Source organism: Podarcis tiliguerta (genome assembly GCF_965153285.1).
Source record: "Podarcis tiliguerta genome assembly, chromosome: 2".
NCBI lineage: Eukaryota > Metazoa > Chordata > Lepidosauria > Squamata > Lacertidae > Podarcis > Podarcis tiliguerta.
In genome coordinates, this window is record NC_139535.1 from 46,929,595 (window position 1) to 46,953,894 (window position 24,300).

Consider the following 24,300-nt stretch of genomic DNA (forward strand, 5'->3'; position numbering starts at 1 on the left):
AAGCATGAATAAATAAAAAATGCCAAAAAGTACATTTTCGGTTTCAGTCATGAAGAAGACACCCTACTTATGCTGTTTTGGTGTATTCTGGATCGGGTCATTGTTCTTTACTCCTCACTTTGTTGTCAGGCTATTTGCCACATCACTGCATATTTAAATCAACTTTAAATGCAGAAGAATCTTAGATTTGCGTAGCATATATTTGTTGTTGCTGGCTGATTGAGTTTTAAAACCTAGTCTTTTGAAGCCAGAAGAGGATGAAGATGAGGGTGTTTTAGCTCCTGAACAGAGAATGTGTAAACTGGGGAAAGGAAGGAAACTGAGCTATTATGGATATACAACACCACTACTATTATGGAAGACATATTCTGGATTGTGGTTCATATAATTTTTTGAAATGTGTTACTATTTCCCCCCTCACTGATCAATATCCAGTTTGATCTTCCTGAATAATCTCTTCAATATGCTTTTTCATTCCCCACTGTTGAGTTTGAAAATATTTCTGTCAGGAAATTGATTTTTACAGCTGGTTTTTAAGGTATTACTATCAGCCCACTTTTCTTGCATCAGCACTGTACAACAGACATAGATGCAATGCCATCATCAAATTGTGAGTTCAACATAGAGTTCAAATTGTCTTGAACTCTATTGCCACGTGTGCAAAACTGGTTGCTATGTTCATTCACTCACACCACATTCAGTCCTAGACTTACAGTCATTCCTTCCGATTGGCTCTCATATATTTACTTTTAAAAAACTTTCCTATAAACCATTAGTCTCTAGCTGCATATGTACCATACATTTAAAGCACATGACTCTCCCCTAAACAGTTCTCAGAACTTTGGTTCAAGCCTCATAGAGCTACATTTCCCAGCACCCTTAACAAACTACAGTTTCCAAGATTATTCAGGCCAGGAAGCAATGTTTTTAAATACATGGTGTGCATGTGGTCTCTCTTTCGATTTTCATTTGGAGCAACTTTTTGCTGTGCAGGAGAATTGAGTACATTAACAAAGCTCTAGGAAGATCACTTTTAACAAGAGTGCATCTCCCTACAAACAAAAACAAAAAAAAAAAACAGTCCAGGGCACCCGTGTGATTGCAAGACTAGAATTGTTCTGTATTGCAATTATTCAAATTCACAGCATATGGCCATTTATTTACTTAACCAATGAATAAAAAAATACTCTCTAGGCGACTGTCTTTTCCATTGCTATTATAGATGCTGGAATAAATGCCCACAAATGGACTTACAAATTTATGTTAATAAATTTAAGCATCATTGTAATATTTCAAGTCCACAGTACATGTAAGTATAATTCCATTTTATAATTCAGCAGCTTGCTCAGTGTTATTGTGCTCTAAAAAGAAATCAGGTTATGGCAACATGCTTTAACCATGATTGCAGTTATCTGATGACTTCTGTCTACAGTAAGCACCTTACAAAAATCTACTTATTGCCAGTTGAACTTTTACCCAGGCAAGCCCTTTCTTATCTTTTGAATTGCTTAATAGCGATGTGATAACTGCTTGATGTCTCTTTCAGCTCCCACACTTTGCAGCAAAAGAATTATTATGACACAGAATTTTATTAAGCACCTTTTGCGTGTAGGATAAAGGAAAACCAGGACATTCTGGGATCAAATCAGAAACTGGGACAGCTTCTGTAATTCCAGGACTGTCCATGGAAAATCAGGACACTTGGAGGGTATAGAAATACCAGACTGAAGTTGAGACCCTTTGTATTCCAAGCATATGCTCTGCCACTGAGCTATGGCTTTTCTCCTTGAATATCCTCTTTGGCCCTCCCACAGCTTGATCTCATGCAGAATCCCTGCTCCCATAACTATGCCCTGTCCCTCTATGCACAGTAATTTCTTAGGTTCCTTTTGTTTTCCTGAAATAACATAATGCTGTTGATCAAATGCATTAAAATTCAACTCTACATTTCCTCAGCTGCAGAATTTCCAGGTGGAGCAATGACCTGTTTGGCTTGCACAGCTAGCTTCTGGCACCAGACGGGTGGCATAGTTAAGACTTTTTGTAGGTTGCTGCTCATGCAGACACATTTAAACCTAAACAAACACTGGAATTTTAACTTCAGTCACTAAGTAGCACATCAGAAAGTTACAATGGAACACAATGAAATGGCAAACTTTTTAATTAAAGATATTCATTAACTGTTGTGTAAATGTATGTGAATAAAAAATAGGGAATAATGTAGCACAATTAGCACTTACTTTTTCAGTCCCAAAGCATGACCGTGTTCTATCAGCTAATCACTCTTGCGATCGCAAGGGCAGCACTAATCTTTGGTTGCTGAGTTGTGTGAAATATCCTCAGAGTCTTCAGTGATACCTTTCAGAGACCTTTAATATAACTGTCACATATATAGCACTTCTTGGTTTTGTTAATATATTTTGACACTCAGATATCTCTGTTTTTCAATTAGAGCAATAACCAGATTAGGAAGTTCAACAACTTGCCCAATGTCACAGAAAAACACAGAAAATTGTGTCAGGGTTCTCCATTATAGAGGCACAATGTGCAAATGCAAGAAACATCAAACAGTGTGTTCGTGTGCACGCGCGTGTGTGTGTGCTTATGCATGACTCACATACCTTGGATACATACCTACAATTTCTATTTGATGATTCATATGGTAGGAACAGAAGAAGAGCCCCTTTGGATAAGACCAAAGGCCCATCAAGCCCAGCATTCTGCTCCCATTGTGGCCAACTATGTAGATGCCCTTAAGAAGTCCTCAAGCAGGACACAACACTCCCTACTCACATTTCCCAGTAACTGGTATTCAGAGCCATATCACCTCCGATACTGATAGCCTTATCCTCCATGAATATTGTCTAATCCCCTTTTTAAAGCAATCCAGGTTGGTCTCCATAATTAAATCTTGGTATAGTGAATTCCAGTTTGACAATGTACCGTGTGAATAAGTACTTCCTTTTCACTGTTCTGAGTTTTCCAGGGGGAGACTTTTCTCTCCCTCTACTTTATTCACATTATGCTTAATTTTATACACCTCTATCATGTTTCCTTTCCTTTCTTTTTTGTGTAATGGTTAGTGTTGGACTATGACCTGGGAGACAGGGTTCAAATCTCCACTCACCATGAAGCTCACTGGGTGACCTTGGGCCACTCACCATCTCTTAGATTACCCTACCTCACAGAGTTGTTGTGGGGATGAAATGGGGGAGGAGATCTATGTGCACTACCTTGAGCTCCTTGGAAGATAAAGGTGGTATATAAATTTAATAAATAAATTTGTTGTTAGTATCTATCTGTCTTGAGGGACAATGGAGTGCACCCCTGGGGGTGATCTTTAGCACTACATTGCAACATATGGCAAGCAGGTTTTCCACAGATTAAACCTTGTTCTGATCAATTGTTAAAGGGCAGGTTTTCTTAGCCAATTTGAGTTGCAGCAGCCGGCGGGAACTCGAGCCAGCTGCCCAGGTGGCCAGGGGGAATTCCCCTACCAGCTGCCCCACCATGTGCACTCTGTTCTCACTGCCCGGGGATGGTGGCTGAGCGTGAGAGGCCACAACAGGCGTCTCCCTCTTCTAGCTTGGGGATGGTTGCGCAAACCTGGGGGGGGGGAATAAATTTTTCCCCCTTGATTTCCCCCCAAAAAAACTAGGTGCGTCCTATGGGCCGGTGCGTCCTATAGGGCGAAAAATACGGTACCATTGATTTCAATCTAATTGACCTCTAAGTTAGAAAGTTTAAAGCTGCAGCTTTTTTCTTTTTTTTTTTAGCTATTGTTTTCCTACATATGTCCTATTCAGCTGAAGAGCTGATGTGCATAAATAAGTCATTAGTTCATGACCATGTATCTCCTTTACACCTAGACGGATACCTGTGAGATAGATAGATGATATAGATATAGATATATAGATATAGATATATAGATATATAGGAGTACATGGGAGGTTAAGGCTTGCAGAGGATATTCCTAATCACAAACAGCATAGCTCCTCTTCAATATTTTGGTACTGAAATACTAAATATTTTCTTATACATTGGAGAGCAACAACCTTCGTGCCTGGTGGGGATGATATAATGACAGGTTTTTGCATGTAAAAATAATTGGTTCAGTTCAGCTGTTGGCCCATTGCCTGTGGTCAATTTTTGATTTGTGAGGAAATGCAATTAAGTGGCACGTTTAACAAAACAAAAATATCCGGAGCTTTGGGATCTTGGAGCGGGGGAAATAGGAAATGCTGATGTACTGCAGAAGAACAGATTTGCTTTGAATATTAGGAGTGGAAATCTTAGTTAAAAGAAAAATATGGCAATGGAATGTGCTGCCTAGAAGCCAAAAGAGTTAGTTGGGAATCTTTCTGGGGATTTAGGTACCAGGCTTCATGACAGACCAGGGGTACTTGAGGCTACTAGCTACAATGGCTATGTTCTACCTCCATCATTGGAGGCGGTATGCCTGTGAATACCAACTGTTGGGATTTGAGACCTGATTTTGGATTTCCCAAATAAATCTGGCTGGCCACTGTGAGAAAAGGACACTGGAGTAGAGATGGGCCTTTGGCCTAATCCAGCAGGGCTTTTGTGATGTTTCCCCTGTTTCCTCTTAATTTTATGATTCTCTAACAGTGCAATCCTATGCAAGCCCCATTCAGTCCAATGTGGAAACACTATGAAATGTGCTATGCTCAGCTTGGGTTTAGGAGTACAGTAATGCTGCAGAGACAGACCTGCTGCATGCTTACTGCTCAAGCTACCCATTTATAAATAAGAAGATTATTACAACTTCCTGACATAGCCCCGCTTGCTCAGGGGTATTTCCAGGTTGCTACAGATGGTAGTTTTATGGTGTTACTGAGTTGTACTGTATGTGCATAGAGCTAGTTCCTGAGTCAAGAAAAAGTACCTGAAATGGCAGAGTATGCCTTAGAGCCTGAAGCCATCCAGTGAAAGTTCAACATAGACAAAGAAAATACTTTTTCATACAGCACACAGTTAAACTAGGAAATTCACCCCCATTAAACATATTGATAGCTGCAAACTGGGATGGCTTCAAAAGGGGATCAGATAGAATCATGGAAGAAGCTACCAATGACGACTAGCCATGATGGCTCTGATCTGTATCCACTGTTGGAGACAGTATGCCTCTGAATACCAGTTGCTGTGGGAATGGAATGCTGGACTAGATGGATCTTTGGCCTGATCCAGCGGGGCTCTTTCTTGTCTTTAGGGCAGATATGTTTATATAAATATGCTGTGATGGCTTTGCTAAAAAAGAAAAGAAAAGAAAGTGGCCATCTTCTTTCACATGAGTATAAAATCACGGAACTGTCGAGTTGGAAAGGACCCCAAGGGTCATCATGTCCAACCCCCTGAAGTGCAGGAATCACAACTGAAGATTGGTGGAAACAATTACTTGTGCAACCTAAGTTTGCTTGTTTAAGTGAAAATTCAATTGAATCCAGTTGGATTTCAAAGTAAGCATATCTGTGGGTTTTTTTATGAGTCAGCAGCCATAGAAAGCAGAACTTGGTGACAGAAAGGAGATCTAACTCCATACTGTAATACAATATATTCTGGTTGCATTTCTCTCCTGGGATGCATTTCTGCTGTGAGATATATTTCAGGGGCTATTATTGAAGGCTGTGATTCAAAATCAGTTATACCACATGGGGCCTTTTAAACACAGGTATAACCTATCCCTAGAGCAAGCCATACCTTTAAGTCACCATGAAATAAATGTCCTTAATATTCTGGATCACCACAAGATAAATTTCCATAACAGCCCAATTTTCTGCTAATGGTTTTTTCTCCCTAGTGAACTGACTTTTCTTGCTATAAATACTTAATCAATGCTCTTTAGGGCATTCTTCTTTAGGGCATCCTGTAAGATTTGTTCTAGTTAGTGATGCAATGTATAAGGATTCTTCACCTTTATATGTGATGGTGTCCTATTCACAAAAGTTTTCCAGCTTGCATCTGTACCATGCAGAGAGACGTTTCAGACAGATGACATGTGAACTGACCTAATGCTCCTGGTCTAGTTATTGATCAGGGAGAGCACTGGAGCATGCATGTCAGTGAAACAAGGCTCCTGAATGGGGTAACTGTGCCCCTGAAGGACCAGGTGCGCAGCCTGGGAGTCATTTTGGACTCACAGCTGTCCATGGAGGCACAGGTCAAATCTGTATCCAGGGCAGCTGTTTACCAGCTCCATCTGGTACGTAGGCTGAGACCCTATCTGCCTGCAGACTGTCTCGCCAGAGTGGTGCATGCTCTGGTTATCTCCCGCTTGGACTACTGCAATGCGCTCTACGTGGGGCTACCTTTGAAGGTGACCTGGAAACTACAACTAATCCAGAATGCGGCAGCTAGACTGGTGACTGGGAGCGGCCGCCGAGACCATATAACACCGGTCTTGAAAGACCTACATTGGCTCCCAGTACATTTCTGAGCACAATTCAAAGTGTTGGTGCTTACCTTTAAAGCCCTAAACGGCCTCGGTCCAGTGTATCTGAAGGAGCGTCTCCACCCCCATAGTTCTGCCCGGACACTGAGGTCCAGCTCTGAGGGCCTTCTGGCGGTTCCCTCACTGTGAGAGGCCAAGTTACAGGGAACCAGGCAGAGGGCCTTCTCGGTAGTGACGCCCGCCCTGTGGAACGCCCTCCCACCAGATGTCAAAACGATAAACAACTACCTGACATTCAGAAGACATCTGAAGGCAGCCCTGTTCAGGGAAGTTTTTAATTTGTGACATTTTAGTGTATTTTTCATCTTTGTTGGAAGCCGCCCAGAGTGGCTGGGGAAACCCAGCCAGATGGGCGGGGTACAAATAATATAATAATAATTATTATTATTATTATTATTATTATTATTATTATTATTATTATTTTGGCATTGAAAGATAGTAAACATAATTCTATTTATAGCACAAAACCAGATAGACTCGTCTGGTTATCTGCTTTGCTTTTGCCTAATTATAAAGAGCAAATGATGGAGATATGCACCATAGATCAGACATTTTGACTGACACTTTGCTAGAATGTTACATGGTAGCTCTGCATATGTAGCTTCCACAATACTGCGCAATTAAACACTAGCCAGCTCTGTGGAGGTTGTACACACATCTCATCATCACTCCCAGGCTGGGCATCTGGTTGAGATATGAATCCAGAATAACCAGGTCAGATTATCCTACAGTACTGAAGACAGTACGAATGAGATCTTGTTTTTAGTATTACAAATTCCCATTTTTTTTTACACACTGGGATTTTTGCAAGCATGATAGATTGCCCACTGTCGAGGTATTGAAATAAGCGCTCACCTACCCTTTTGCAAAGGTGGGCACCATTTATGGCCCCGGCATCAGCACCTCCAATCCTCTGTGAGACTTCCCGGATGTGGCCTGCCTTCCTGACACTGTGGAGCGTTAGGGGTTCCTGCCAACCCCCCTGTTCAAAACTCGCCTATCTGCGGTGCCGTTGGGGGTGGGGCAACACCAAGAGGGTGGGCCGCAGGTGAGCAGGCTTCACTCCAGTCCGCCCAGGGGCTTAAATTTGGGGCAGAGCCTGCGCTGAGTGTGCATACAATTGGAACCAGCTTCTCCAACTTGGGTTGTCATGGCTTAATTTTTTATCAAACAACACAGTTTGAAAGAGACGCCTTGGGCTACTCTGGGGTAGCTAAGTTTATGGTTTCTAGCTTTTATAGGCTGGTCTTAAAATCAGTAACAGGTTCTAAAGAATTCTTAAGAGAGTAATGGGGAAGGGAATTGGATCTAACAGTTGATATACAGGACTGGAACTTGCTGTGGTGCCAGTTGATAGCATTTGAAGTTTATATGCTTCAGCAGAAGCTGGAACTGTGCACTAAAATCCCTGCTAGGAGGAGCTCACTTTACCCTTAATACAATCACACCAAGACTTTGAGTACAGAAAATAAAAAAGCTAACTTTATTATAGGACATACCCATGAGACAGAAAAGATCCTAGTTCTAGCTAACACAGTGGAGATGCAAAGAACCTTGTTTGCTCTTTCATCACTGCAGGAAAAGGGGGAAAAGAAAAGATGGTGCAGCAATAAAACTGCTAGCACAAACCAGTATGGTGGGGGGCCACATGTTGAGATTGCTTCATTGCAGGGGGTTGGACTAGATGACTCTCAGGGTCCCTTCAAACTCTATAATTCTGTGATACTGTCTGTCTTTTGCAAGGTGACATAAAGAGCCCTCATACCTCCTTCCCAGAGGCTGTAAGGAGGGCGTCGCCATGCTTACTGGGTATCCAAGGTACCAGGCTTTCAGAAGGAGGCACAAGGGCTCCAGAAGCAGCCCAGAGCTCTCATGCTGTCTTCCCAAAGCCAAGTAAGTGAGACAGAAATGAATAAATAAATAAATGGAGAACAGAGAAAAGTGGGTTTCATTGGCTTGGCATTTGTTTTATTTATTTCCCCTCCTGCCACTTGTGTAAGGTTGCAATCACGATTGCATAAGCAAAGTGAGTGCAAGTTGTGGGCTTACTGTATCTACTAAATTGAAAGAGCAATTCCTAATATTGATACATAAATGATGTATCTTACCCTGAGGGAAATGTCCCTAATGTGTGCTAGAATGTCTACTTCAGGTTGGCAGGGATGCCAATCAGTTTGGACATATGTAGTGATATGGGGGGCATCCCCCCAAGTATGGGCTTGTTGAATGCAGGTGTTTCAGAAAGGCACCTCCATCATGAGTCCTAGAACCACCCCTCTCCACAGCTGGCACTTTTAAATTGATATATAGGCCTTTATTTAGATTTGAAGCATAGTGAGCCATTAAGACATCTAACCGCAGCAGCAAAGTCAGTGATAGCATGTAACTTGGAGAACTTTCAGAAAGTGAATTTCGATCACTGGTACCAAAGGGAATGGCAGATGACTTTGCAATTGTTAAGAGTTGCCCATGGGTAGAAGAAGAAAGATTCTTTTGAATTGGTCTGGTCCATCTTTATTAGCATCCATCTGCTATTAGCATAGCAGAACATGGGATGATCTGGGCATGGTTTGGTGTGGTTTTGATGTGCTTTTTTGCTTTGTGAGCCACCTAGGACCAGCTATATAACAAGGTATTTCCAAAATGTGGGGGGAAAATGGGAGGCAATAGGAGCTGTGGTTTACTAGGGACCATAAAATATTGTCTGTCCCTGATAAACAGGACAATTGGAGCATATTATATGAAGCACTTAAACAGAAAATCAAAGATGGATTTGATAAATGCTGTAAAAGAAGACTCTGGTACAAAATGATAAACAATTGCTTTTTCAATCTGTCATTCCTGGCCCTTGCCTCAGTCATACAGAATTCAAAGCAGTGTGGATGCTTATTAAGTAAACCATAGGTTATAGTTCTGTGCATGCAGCAAAACAATCAAGTTCTCCTTATGACATGAACATTTTTTGCCTCAGATACTGGCTGCTCTGTGTGTGTGTGTGAGAGAGAGAGAGAGAGAGAGAGAGAGATTGCCAAAGTGGGAACTGGGCAAGCCTAAAAGATAAAGCCAGGGGAGAGGAAAACCCTGCTGAGATGAAATAGGCTTGGGAAGCTGTGAATGAAGAAGAATGGAAATAGCTTTTTGAATGTGTTTACAAAACCACTGTGAATGTTTTGGCAAACTGAATCACAACAGAAGGACTGAAAAACGAATGCAGTTAATGCTGCTGTAGAAAACTTACCCTCTGAACTCGGGGCTGACCCAACCAGCTGGTCCAGGGAGTAGGTGCTGAGGGCCAAGGAGAAGCATCTGGGTGGGACTGGAGGGCACTGGTGTGTGTACCATGTTGCCACTCCTCATACTTCGCCTGCTGGCTAACCCTGTTAGGACTCTATACATGGGTTACATTTTGATCTTGCATTTGGAACAGTAATATTTGTACTCAGTATGGGCCAGCACCATTTTCAACATTTGTGCAGACCTTCCCAAACTTAAAAAATTAACACATTGCCTATAATATATAGTTTATCTTCATACTTCATACTTCATACATATGAAGATACTTCATATCTTCATACTTTAACCCCCCACGTACACAATGAATCAACCATTCACAATGAAATAGCCTTTCTTATTGCTCAAGGACTCACTACATATCATATCCCTGTACATTAAAGAGGTTCCTTGCCAGAACATAGTCTAATATTTGGCCATGCAGTTAGTTTGATTTCTGATTAAAATGCAAGTGATGCCATTTCTGGCTATAATTACCTCCGCCACCCCCACCACCCAAAAATAACATTTTGTTTATTAATTGCAAGTGCATCCTGCCAAAGAGGATGGTTCTAACTACCCAACAATCTTATGAAGTGGATTAGGCCAAGATACAGTAATCTACAAACCAGGAGACTTCCAGCCAATTATTTTCCAGTGGTGCCAAAATCATTTCCCACTGCTGCCAAAAGCTAATGCAAGTGAGAAATACCATGAGATACTATCAAGAATTTCATGACGTAGGCAAATATATTTGTTTTTGTTAGGCTGGCAATACAGTACCTTTGTACAGAAATAAGAAGTGCTTTTGCAATCAATCAGATCCAACATATTCCAGTATCTTCCATTTCACTAATCATAGTCTCAATACCACTCCTTTCCCAACCCTCATCCTTTCCTTGTCTGTCCTCTTTTAACTTCATGTGGATAAGAACTACCGTTTCAATGTCCAATATCCCTTTCAGCTCCAGTAATGTGTCACTCAACTGATAAGGATCTTTCCAGCAAATTCAGTAATATAGTTCCATGTTGTGCATGTCCGTTTAAATAGACTACAAGTAATCATCCAAAGAAAACGGAGATAACAAAGATCTATTTTACCTGCCTTTACTGGGGGAACCCATCTACCGGAATTTGAATATCCTAGTAATCTCTTTAAAATTGTGTTCACAGAACTCGTAAAAGTTTTTAATTCTTTTATCTTTCTCAATATACTTCATAAATTACTTTTTGAAATCCAATGGCCCATCACAGAATCATAACAACTCAATAATTTATGAATTAATGATAATGATGATGATGATTAGTATGAAATTTGACAAGGAAAATCCTACAATAGATTTGTTCAGCAAAGCTGTATTAAAGTTGTTAACCATTTGTCATTCTTATTTCAAAATCTGCCTTAACTATGGAATCTTTGGCAACTTCTCTATAAAAATATATCCAAAGAACAATCTGATAAGCTGCATGTTCCATATTGCTAAGGGATTAAGAACCACTGCTGCAATCTTAAATAATCTTTAATAATTCAGAGCAGTAAGGAGATGTAATAACAGTAAAACCCATATTTGGAATCTAAAGCTGGAAAGGATTTGAGAAGCTGAAGTTTATAATAATCTAAATGGATGATAAACTCCCTTAAGAAGTCCTATAAAGAGAGGTGGTGGGCAAGCAGCCATTCCAAACAATGAGTCATCCTTTTCAAGGAGACACAATTAGCAAATACATTGCTTGCAAGAATTTTTTTAACCTGACTATAAGTAACATTCCATTGAGACATTTAATAATGTTTGCTTAGAATTAAGAGACATAAGTTGTTTGTTTTGGTAAAAAAACATGAATCCAAGAAAATCCCTTTAGGAATAAACACCTAAAAATGGAAACGTGGAAGGTATGTTACAAGAAGAGAGAGGCATTCAACAGGTTAACTCCACAATGCTTTATGCAGGATCTGTATCAAAGCCTGGACCTGCTTAGTTAATATCAATTCTTCTTGGTTGTGACCTTTAATGAGTTCATTGTGTTCAGGAGTGTGTTATGTCATAAGGAGTGGCTGTGGGCTTCAGATAAGATTGCAGTGTGAGAAAGTATAGTGATAAGGGTGGTGGACGTCCCTTACAGGCCATTAAGATAAGGCCTGGGACAGATGCAAAGCCCCAGGATAGATGAGATATCTCCCTTGTCCACTAACCAGTCCTCTGAAGTCACCAGTCAGGAGAGTAGAAAAGTTTGATGACATCACCATACAATATTAAAAATAGTATCCAGCTCAAACTGGCAACCTGCAGATGCTGCTTTTGGTCCTAAAAAAAGAAAAATGACTTGGTGCTCCAGGATATGTTGGGTTTGACCCTAATACTTGCCTTTCTTACAGTATGAAACAATATAAAGTATGCTGCGCACTTAGGAGAAATGCCATATAAATAAATCTGAAGTATTATTATATAATGAACACAACAAAGTACCCTATCTTGAGTAAAGTAACATGCTATTTTTGAATAATCCCAGTTCACACACACTATTAAATATTTAAAGATGTACAGGATGTGGTTTGATGTGGAGGGACAGTGGATTCTAAAACACCAGCGTTTGAAAAATAATCAAACCAATTCTCAGTTTCTCAGAACATTCTCAGCATTGTCAAAGAACACGTCCCTCTTTGACTTTTCTCAACACTCTTCACAATATATCCATTTACATTGCTCTGACTTGCCTTCACTCTCAGTTGACTTTACTGGGCACCTGCTGAGGTCCACACTCCTGCAGGGACTCTCAATCCCTCCTTGCTAGCCTGCCCCCTTTCTAAAAAAGATAGTACCTTAAAATGTGTAGCCCTCTGACCTGGTCCCTGGAGCTCTTATCATGTCTCCCTAATCTCTCATTGCCTGTATTTATCTTTATTGTTCTGTCATGCTTTTCTTAACTAGAAAAATTGAAAATATCCATTGCAGTCTTACTAAAAAGCTGCTTTCCACAAGCTTTGCCTTTTGCAAATTACCTTTTAATTTATCTCAACTCAATACTTATATCACTTCGCTCGGCACATTTTGGCTCGAAAGTTCTCACCTTCATTTCTGTCAGCAGAAGCTGGCTCACAATAATAAAAAAAAAACCCACCTTTTGTACTCTAAACCCCTGATCTGGTTTAGCCCAAAGACTTTGTGAAAGGATCTCAGTGCTGTTATTTAGAAAAAGCATCATTCTGTTTTATTTCTCTGGAATAATACATTCCATTTGAATGTGAATACAAAAGGTGGGCTGAAAAGGATTTATCTTTTTTCATGGAGAGGGAATTAAAAAAAGAAATGCATAATTTATAGCAGCTGCTGTTCGGTGAATATTGATAGGAGCACCGTGTTGCGCAATGAATGTGTGCATACATATTGGACCACCTTTTACTGATACAATGCAATCTTTTGATCATAAAGGAGTCTTCGCTGCAGTTATGGGGCCTCCTGGATCACAATGCAGATATACTGAGGCCATTGATAACATGGTGGTAAATTAGCTTCACCAAGGAAGCCTATTAAGTAAAAAAAATAATAAAAAAAAAATCAATGACAGAAGTGGAATCTAACCAAGCGCCAACTTAGCATGTAAAATGGGGGTCACCATATGAGAACTATAACAGGAAATAATTAGAAAGCTAAAAGCACAAAAAGTAGGGGGGGGGGAGTCAGAGTATGTCCAGTAGAATGAGGAAGAAAGGTAGTAAAGGAAACATGCCACTGAGAACTGAAGATTTACATATACACTTACAGGAATACTTTGAAAGATCCAAGGAGAAAATTATACATAAAATAGATTGTGCTAGAGGAGAAAATAAACAATTTAAATCAAATACTGCAAGTTGTAGAGGAAAAGAATAAATTTGTTGGACAAACGAGCTTGCAAGACATTGCTTGTGCAACACGCAGTGGACCACCTCAAAGATCATGTGAAAGAATTTGAGTATGATACTGGAGTCCTTGGCTCCAGTCCTTGGGAGCGGACCGTGCAGCTGTGCTCCTCACTGACACCAGGGATCCCTTTATATTTTTACTGGTATCCAGGAGTCTGACTCAGCTCCTTGCATTGCCATTTGATTTCCTACAATGTCCCAGGATGATGCTCCATTGGGAACATTGTGAGAAATTAAAATGGTGCCACCATCTGTTTAAGGTGCTGTTGGTGTTGCTGCCTAATCTTGTCACTGCTAGGGTCCACCAAGGGAAGAGTGGTCCTGCCAGAGGGCAGCTTGCCTTGCTAAGGGCTTCCTCAAACCTGGATCTGGACCTGCTTGGAATTATCATACACTTGCCTTTGTAAGGAAGCTGTCTTCCAGTGTGCTCAAGATGCAAGCAGAATATTGCTTTTTATCTGACCTTCAAGTCAGAAACATTTCATTTATTCAGTGAGCCAGAATTTGTACATTAGTGGCTTAGTCTGATTCTATATGCATTCAGTAGTTCAATATTTGGTCAAATTGATCTCTTTTCACCTGTAAATAAATCTACTCAGAATTCTCTATCATGCTTGGAAATGTATAGCCTTTTTTGAACAGCAAATTTTTATTCAGATCTGACATTTACATGCATATTACAATCTAGGAAGTCAATAGTCAGGTCCATGAATAAACAAAGCACACATTAGACAGCTATCTCACTGCATCTGCCTTTGAATATGTATATTCCATTAGCCCAGCTCTTCTTCTTTTTCGAAAGAACAATAATTTAATATTTCCAGACACTGCCTTTTCTGTGTGATGATAATATGCAATGAAATCTGTTAAATGCAATTTATTCTGACTAACTAGTATTATTGAAAGCCTTATGAAATTAGGTGTTGATGCCAAACACGCAACTACAGACTGTTGCACAAAAGGACACAGCATGCTGAGAGAGAGAACAGCCTTAATTTCCTTTCTGGTTTCGAGAACACATGGAAATCTACAACACAAACAGCACCCTTACATATCTCACCCACAAAACAAGCAACAAGAGAAACAAAAGGATTGCTATTGAGTACCACATAGCAAGAATCTGGTTGTGCATATGAAACAAACAGCCGTTTCTGGGTTTTGCAGATAAGCTTCAACAAAAGATTTTGCTTGTTATAGAAGGAGGGAGGCAATGAAACCAGTTCATCTTATCCCTTCTCAAAAATGGCGTGGCCCTCACAATTAGCTGTTTATGTGGTGCCCTTGGTTTAAAATGTGGGGTGCTTCAGAGAAAATTGTGTAAAGTAGTATAGTTAAAGAATATTCAGTCTTTGTTTGAAGTGGCACACTATCCTTGAAAAGTGAAAACAACCCTTTGTGTACAGCACACAGCGCACTTAAACTTCCATAGCATAGTCTGAAGGAATATGATCAAGCCACCTTGTTGAAGGTTAGCAGAGCTGGTACCTGTATGGGGGACCTTGCAGGAATCCTGTGGAAGAAAAGTAAAGTACAGTGGTACCTCAGGTTAAGTACTTAATTCATTCCGGAGGTCCGTTCTTAACCTGAAACTGTTCTTAACCTGAAGCACCACTTTAGCTAATGGGGCCTCCTGCTGCCGCGCTGCCGGAGCACAATTTCTGTTCTCCTCCTGAAGCAAAGTTCTTAACCTGAAGCACTATTTTTGGGTTAGCGGAGTGTGTAACCTGAAGCGTATGTAACCCGAGGTACCACTGTATAAATAAATACATAAAGGAAAGCATTGTTTTTGCTGTTGCGCTGATCTCAGAGAGATTGGGGATAATGACAGCTCACTTATCCCAAACCAGTCCTGCTGGCTTTAGTGAGGTTGCTATGGAGTAAATGGGATGGGGACTGCAGACAGTGTAGGAAATATGTTTTGAAATACCTGTCAGTAACATCATATTGCATTGTTACTGTCATCTAATGAGTTCGCCCACGCTGCCATTTGCCTCAGACTCATGTTCCTCTCACAAGAGAACTCTCTAGAGGGGGAAACTATTGTTTAACTGCTCTGGGATGAATTTGAAATCTGTGAATAGCCGAAGAACAGGGGAAAGGGGTACATGCTCACTTGTTCAATAGGAGGCAGGTGAGAGCAGCAAATGGCATGCTTTATTAAAACACTTCTGCAAAGGAAGTTAGAGAACAGTCTTTTGATTTCAGTGTTGTATTTGTGGAAAGCCATTGGAAAGCATAGTTGCAAAAGACGTCAACGAGAATGGCCACAGATCTGTCACAAATGAAACGTTTATACTTTTATATAAGAACTTAAATATTGTATGGCGGGACAGAACAAGGGACCATAAGCTCAGCATTCTAGGGCTAGCACAGCCCTAGAGAAATTCACAAGCTAAGGATGATGGGGATAGCTACATCCTGTGGTTAGTGCCCAGTATCTGGTAGTGGAGAGATATGCTGCTTGAGAATAGATGTTGTTTGCACTTTCGTGTATCACAGATAACAGACAGTGATGATCTTAGCAGTATAATCCTTAAGCAGCACCAAGTCTAAACTGCTACCGTCTTGGCACACTTGATTTGCTTCTTTAGAACTGCAAGAGTCAAATCAAAGGCAAGGAGCTTAATGCACAAGGAAGTAGGAGACTATTAAGTAGATATGTAGATCACCTTCTGTTATGTACTGAGCTGAATCCTAGAACAATAGAATCCAGAATGCAGCAGTCTGATTGGTCCGCAGGAGGCACCCAATCCAGCTCCAGGTGGAAGTGAATCAGCAACCTGATTGGCCTGCAGGAGCAGCCAATCAGGCTTCTGGAGGAGGTGAATCCACAACCTGAGTGGCCTACAGGAGCAGCCCAGAATTAGCCAATCACGTGGGGCCCATTGTGTAAATAATGTGTATATAGCTAGATGTTTTGGGGAAAGTTTCATTCATTGCTACTATGAGCTGAATAAAGAGCATGAAATTCACACTCGACTCCGAGTATATTTCACCTTCTTCTTTTTTTTAAAAAAAGATGAGGTCTGTTACCTTAATCAAAAACACTCATTTTCTATTAAACACATACATGAGGAGGATGTACACAGCATTAACTGCTTCAGGTTGTAACACCAATAAAACACTTTTGCTTCTCTGTGTTCCTAAGAGATCTTATGCTTTCAGAAATATTTAATAAATAGCATTTAGCCTCTCACATGGAAGCTCTTTGCACAGCTGGACAAGAGAACTCTGGACAGGATCCTGTGGTTCGGCTCTGATGTGGTTAAATTTTCCCCACGGCTACACCCATGGGCCCTCTTCTGACACAACCACACTGATGGTTGCCATTCACATAGTAGAGCTGGTAAAAATCTGACTTAGTAGCTACTAGCAATGTCCATGGATTGACTAACCCAATTAATTGTTCATGCAGAGAGGTTCATCTGGTATCTTTAGGATCCATACTAAAGTGTCCTGGGCTGAGGAGAATCAAACTTTTTTTTTGGGGGGGGGGGGAGTTTCTTTTCTCCCAATGAGCTGTCAATTTCTCTCAAATCCAACATTCTTAACATCAATTTACAGTCCTAACACACAATCCATGCTGCTGGAGGGGGCTAGGACTGAGTGGATGTCTCTGCCCACCAGCCTATTTGCTGGCAGAGAGCAGCTCTGCTGTTGTTGAGGCCCAGCTATGGAGAGAGTGGCAGAAGCAACACTGACATCAGCAGTGTTCCTACCAGCAGAAGCCAAGGGGAGACACCTGAAGCATGAGATTATGGGGCAGAGTGGGTGCAAAACTGACCTGGCCGTAGATTTTCTGGATCCTAAACCTATGAGGGTGCCTGATGAGAGTCTCAATCTGGGCCCTCTGCCTGCAACAAGCTCGTCATGTAATCTTAGGGTTGCTCTGTCCACCTGCTACTTAACAAAACTGAACGCAGGGCTCATAAGCCTTGTTGAGGCAGTTGACTTAGGTAGCAGGCTGGGGACAGCTGGGAGAGGTGGCAGATCTGAAGAGGAAGGCCAGAGGCATTCCTTGCATGCCTTTGCTGCTGCTCCTTCAGCTGAGAATTGGAGCTGCCACTACCACCACCCTTCCAGTCTCCCCTTGAGGAGAAGGTCCTTCCACTGCTGCAGTCTTGGAACTGGAGCTTGGTACCACTCTGAAAGCCCCCAAGGAGTGTTCTGCTTGTCACTACCTGCTCATCTCAGGCCTCCTTTTTCTCCCCCTATGCCTTCAGAGCTCCAGGGCTTTTGCAGGCTGCCTCCCGTTGCCTCAGGTGGAGGAAGAGGCTGTGGTGTCAGATGCCATTTTCTGTTTTGCCTCGAGCAGCAAAATGTTTTGAACTGGCCCTGACTGTATACTAAGAGGCCTGTTTAAAAATCGTTGATATGTTGGATGTGTGTGTGTTCTTAAAGCTTTGCAATGGTGTATTAGGGTCACTCTTTTCACACAATTACTCAAGGAGCCCTGACAAGTAGGGGATTTCCATCTCTCTATTTTCCTAAAGTACCAAGATTCCATTGTGGCAAAAAAGGCCCCTGGGAGCCATGTTCTTACAGTCAATAAATGCTACCTGTAACTAAACTCATTTTACAAGATTGGATTAATTGTAAAAGAGCTGTCACGCCTGCTTGCCCTCCGGAGATAAGCAAAAGTATTTCATTACATCTGGGAAAAGTCTGCAGGGAGAAATGTCGGTGTTTACCTTCCTTAACTGATGCAAATCTTTCAATCTTTCAGATGTTCTGAACTTGCTTGCATATTTTTTTTAAAGAAGCAGGTGAAATAAGAAGTAAATACTTAGGGCCATTTTCAGTGTAATGTCTATGGATTTAGTTCAAATTTTTGGAAAGCAATTGGTAAGTCACAGCAAGGGTTTCACCAGTGCATAAAATTATAGACGTGAAATCATTGTAATGCAAAACTCCTTTGAAAAACCAACTGGAGATTCATCAGCTAAAGTTATTCAGGGTGAAATAAAAAGTGGCTGTGTAGCTGTCACATGTGGTTGGGTACACTTAGCCTTTGCTTTAGGAGACCATGGCTGAAGAAAGCAGCAATAAACCATTTCTGATGCAAAGGAAGCAATTTTGCCACCATTCTTCTCTGAGTTTTCACTGTGTGACTGTGTGGGGGTGTCCAGCTGCAGTTAAGGTATGTTCCTATAAAAGAGGATTAAACCAAGTAGCTAGTCTGATAGGAAACAAATGTAGCATTGCTGAGCTTCCTGTCATAGAATTTTGATAAGGCTGTCCTGTTCGAAGCCAGCAAAACAGCATCATAATCCTTTAATAACTTGGTAGGGTTTCATTGAAAATGAAGAGTGACACTAATTTTAAGTTGCCGGGTGCTGCATGTATGAAGAGTTGCTTATGCAATAGTGTGAGTAAAATTTTAATGATGTACCAAATCCAGAAAGTGCTTAGGAATCATTTGAGGGCAAATCAATGGTTAATTTCTAAAAAGATGAGATCCAATAGAAGTCAAGGGCAGGTACCAGGAGCAGGTTAGTAATAACTCATACAATGTCAGTGAAGTTGACCCTTTTTTCAGAGAAATACACAGTTCCAGAGGCCAGGCCTAGTGAGCACAGCAACTCTTCTCAGTAGATCTTGCCCCAATAAGGCAGTTGTGAGGACTGAAAGTCCCTACCTTGCCACAGCTCTCTAAGTCTACTCCTCCTCAGTTCCTTCCCCAGCAATCTGAGACTCCATCGATGCATCTGTCTCTGTTCCTCCAGGGGGAGAGGGGAGCTGATTGTAGGAGGAGGGGGAGACACCCTGGCTTCTTTGACAACCTGCCTAATCTCTGTCTCTTGATCTCACTCCTCTCCAGCCTCTGAATCAGAATTGCTTTCTGCCACAGCGTCTTCCTGCTCACTAAACCCTGTTGCTTCTTCAGCTTCTTCAGCTTCCGACACCTGCTCCTCCCAGTCTGCTTCTTCTTCTCCCTCTAACCACTCATCGTCAACCCACCACCAGTCCCCTAGCTCTGAGCCTTCTTCCCCCAAGGGCTCCCCAGCTGGTGCCTCCCACCACTCCTTGGCATCGAGCCAGTCCATGACACTGGATAAGAACAACCCTGTGTCATGGAAACACAAAGTGACCTCTCCAGGGCGTAAGCCTGGGCACGGTATATGGAGACAGTGTGGTATCCAGACTAGCAATGTGCAAATACAGCACAAATAGGGCACGTAACTGGATTCTAAGCTATTTGCACTGGTACATCTACATGTTTTGCCATCATTATCTCATGTTTTGAATACTTGTCATGATGCAACCCAAGCTAAATGATTATTTGCTGGTAGAGGTAAATCTTGGAACCAACCAATTCTTTAATTTTATTCTGTTTTCTCAGCCTCCCTCTGTACCCTAAATATCACAGAAAGAAATATGAAAAAGAGATCATTTTTTCATTTTTTCCAGCTCCCTTGAGCAAGCAAATTTGCTTTATTGATCTCTGGCAAGAAAAGCACTATAGAAATAACCTAGAAACAAGTTGCTGCCGGGTTTCCCTTTTTATTTTGTTATTTTATTTTATATTTCTGTTTCAGTAATATTGTTGGTTTTCTGCTCTTTGCATAGTTGTGTGTATTTGAGGAATTGTGCAACATTCCTTTGGCAGGCTATAAATTAAATAGCAAATAACAATAAATAGGTTCTCCAGATTGGCTTTCTTCTAAGAGCTTTACAGTGGATTAAAATCCCACTGAATTCAAGTGGGTTGATGCAAACAAGAATCATGTTCCAACGCCTTTGACAGATACAAGAGCGATCCACTTCAACCTTTGCATGTCAAACATGTTTAGGAGCCTCCTTGTCAATCCTGATTGGCTTCTGCTGAATGCCATCAGAATTCCCTTCAGACCTTGGTATTCAAAACGCAAAAAGTCGGAATGTTATGGGCAGGGTCTGTTTGTGTGCACCCCACTACCCACTTTAAGCCCACATGCATTAACACTTTTTCTGAATCATTTCCCACATCTGTTTTTAAAGCTGAGATTGACGGAAGATGCTTTCTCCAGGCTGGCTTCCCAAGCACATCTCCTACAGAAACCTGTTCCAGTGGGGACAGGGAAAGGTGGAGCATCCTCCATGGACAGTTTTTGGAACAATTCCAAGTCATGAAAATGTTTTGACAGCATTCAGGACCCCTGTGGATTTTCCAGTGCATATAAATGAGCATGTATCTTAAGGAAATGATCTTAGTCTTCTCCTGGGAAAATAAACCCCACACTCTAATATGCTGTTTTCTATATTGGTTCCCTCAGAGATTCATTCTAAAATCACTGCCTCCATTTTCCAAGTATGCATGTCTAAAAATGGTGCCAGTCTGCCTTTGATTGTATCATTCTAAAACTTCAAATGTCTCTTTGTAAACCATACATAATTGTATTTGTCTCCCAGCATGCTCTCTTTTTGCTAATGCGTTTTTACCCCAGAGTTTCCTGCAGGAAATTAATCAAATTAGGTGCTACCAGACCTCCCTGGCTTATTAAAAGTCAGGGCAGCAGAGTACATTTCAGTGCTATAATCCATTTAACAAGCATCCACGCAATCCCTGCATCCTTGAAAACGCTCCAGTTAACTTGGTTTAATACATGGACAAACAGAATAGCTTGGAAATTTAATAATGTCCAGCTTCAGCTATCATTGAGACATTATCGAGGTTCATTTTTAAATGACCTTCAACAGGCTATTTTTAGGATGGTGTTCTCTTTATAATGAAAAACCTTGAAAATGGTGTAAATCAATAAAAATAAAACCCCAGTGTTCCCCCAGGAGATGAGAATGTATGTCAAGCCAGAGTATTTTGATTTAAGTCCACTTTGGCTACAATCCTACACAAACTTATTTGGAAATGAGTTCAGTCAAAATACTAATTTTCAGTGGAGAGCAAGCACACCTCGAGGCACTGAGCCCAGGAATAACAGAGTGCACTGTGAGGCCAAAAAGGGGGGATTTCTGCTGACTTTGCAGATGTGCTCTACTAGTGCCAGCCTGCAATACAAGCTTCTAGTTCCAGCACCAACTGAATAAGCAAATAAATCTGACTGTCCCCAACCTTGGCAGTCTGATGGCACCAGAAAGCTCAGGTCCAGCCGGATCCAGGACCCAGTGAAGGTACAAGTTATCTCCAGAATGTCAGGATTATATGAGAGAATTTACGTTCATACTATAAATTTACCTTTGTGCATTTCATAAAATCATAGAATCACAGAATTGTAGAGTTGGAAGAGACTCCAAGGGTCATCTAGTCCAACCCCAAGCAATGCAGGAATCTCAACTGGAACATCCATGACAGATGGCATCCAACCTCTGCTTAAAAAGCTCCATTCTGCACATGCGATGTTCAGTATAGGACCACTGAAACCCCTACATATGGAGGAGAATCACTCCAATGTGGCCAATACACTTCCCCATTTAACACAATGGTGTTAGGGGAGGGGTACCTCTGGTGTATACATTGTCTCTTTATGGGGTACTTTGTCCACCTTTGCCCCCACCCTGCACTCAGCTCTCACCTGTGGCTCCTAGAAGCTGTCAGCATGCGACAGCAGCCACACTGGAAATGGCTTGGACTGGCCAGCTAAACATGCCGTGGGTAGCCAATGGGTCTCAAACTCTTGGTGAGTTAGGAGCTTCCTCTGCATGTGAGGACAGGCTCCGGCGGATTGAGCAGATGAGACCAATAGTAAGTTCAATGGTCAAGAAAGCACCTTCTGCACCTGCTGTAGTGGAAAGTGAAGGGCAGATGGGGCTCATCAACCTAGGAAGGTAGCTCATCTAGGAGAAGGAAACTCTGATCCTAAGCCTCTGTTGCCTTGCGGTTATATTCATTCATTAGAAAGGCTTCAAGAGTAAACTCCAATGAAAAAGCCATACCCACTACATTGTGGGATACCTTCAGGAGAAGAAAAGTTTAGGGAGTAAACACTACACAAATCTGGAGTTAAGTCCCTAAGGTGGTTGGATGACATCTTGTACACTCTTTCCAGCAACTCCTGCAGCCAAGCTGGTGCCAGATGTATTGCTCTGCTTTCCTTTGGATCACACCAGCCAAGCCAAGAGGGGGGTCATGTAATCTGGACAGCCCAGGACCTCCATACACACTGCCCAGGCTTGCTCCCTAGAGAAGTTACTTCGGTGTTCCTAACGCAGCAAAAACAACATGGGAGGCAGCAGTTATGAGTTAGTGGCCTCTGCAGCCACAGCTGCAGGGTTGACTTCACCCCTGGATGCCCACTCCATTGTCTCTCGAGACAGACAGATGCCAGCAACAACAATAGTATGCCAAGATTAGCCCTACAGACTTAACCCTACAGGAAATAATCTGGAAGAGTAAAATATACTCAGAGTCCTGCATGCTCTTTATTGCAGCTTGTAAAACAGTGATTGGATTTCCCTCAAACCTCAGGCCTTTATATACATTATTTACACAATGAGTCCCGTCTGATTGGCTGATTCTGCTTGCCTCCTGGAGCCTGATTGGTCTTCTCCTGCAGGCCAATCCGTTGTTGCATTCTACAATCCTATCAGCCTAATAGGCTGATTAACTTCCTCCTGGAGCCTGATTGGTCTTCTCCTGCAAGCCAATCAATTGCTGCATTCTAGGATCCTACCTGCCTGTTGTTCTAGGATCCAAGCTTAGTACATAACAAAGAGATTGCAAAGGGGAAGTAAAGCAGGATGTGCCAAGAATAAATATGAAATGTCAAGCTAGCCTACATTAAATTTCTGCATACCATATAAGTGCCATCTTACAATCTCCATGGAAATTGGAATATTAGCTTCATAATTTGTAAGTGGCATTTAAACAAAAAACAAAACCGGCATATCTCAAGGCATAATAGAAGGGAGTAGATGTTTCAATGCAATAAAATCAAATTGGTAAACAAAACAAAGCTCTGGATTCTATCTCTTTTTTTTTTAATTCTCTCATACAATTTAAATGTCTAGTATTCAAAAAACCCAGGATGCTTTTTGATACATAAAATATGCTGATTAATGTACCATTAAGACTCCCCATAGGAAATGGGAAGGAAATATGAATTTAAGAAGAGCCTATAGCAGCATAAACTGCTAAGACTCAGTAATGTTTTCTCTTTTTTAAAGATACTAATTAAAGATTAGTTTATGAAACATTAGACCCAAGAAAGAGAAGTGTGGGGAGATCCTCCTTTTAAACTTTTCCCCCCTTTCAAGTCCAGGAAATAATTTCAATTTGTCATTAATATTTATTGCAGGAATGAACCAGAAAGAGCCTGAGAGGGACAGTGTTAGTGATAACAGGACGTATGTGTCATGAGTCATCATGACTAACAGCACTAACAGAAAGTAAAGCAGTCCTTTTTGTACTGTGTTGGCTGAGAGTCCTTGATCTCAGTGCTAAAATACAACTTCTAAAGTATAGCCTGGAATAGATAGACTAAAATTAGTATTCAGCCCAACTATAGATCCCCACCCCTTGCAAGTGATTCATAGTTACCATAGTGGCCATGTTGCTACAGTCCTTCATATGCAGGGCTGTCAGAAGATAGTCCCCCATTTAAAGGAGTCTTCTGTCTGAAGGGTTGCCTGATTCAGCTCCAGGTTAAAAATAAAGAGCCCTAAGAAGAGAAGAAATGAGCCTTCAAGTTGCCCACCATCACTGCACCTGGAAGGTGCAGGCCCT

General features: G+C 41.4%; 1 protein-coding gene across 4 annotated transcripts in view; it reads left to right on the forward strand.

The window, feature by feature from the left end:
* TAMM41 (TAM41 mitochondrial translocator assembly and maintenance homolog) overlaps nucleotides 1-24,300 on the forward strand; it is a 129,753-nt gene that overhangs the window by 19,838 nt on the left and 85,615 nt on the right. The window contains exon 2 of one of the 4 annotated variants that reach the window (XM_083429226.1): nucleotides 8,213-8,362. The exons of the other annotated variants lie outside the window; for them this stretch is intronic. The gene's annotated coding sequence lies outside the window, so the exon portion shown is untranslated. The remainder of the gene's footprint in view (nucleotides 1-8,212; nucleotides 8,363-24,300) is intronic. 4 annotated transcript variants of the gene reach the window in all.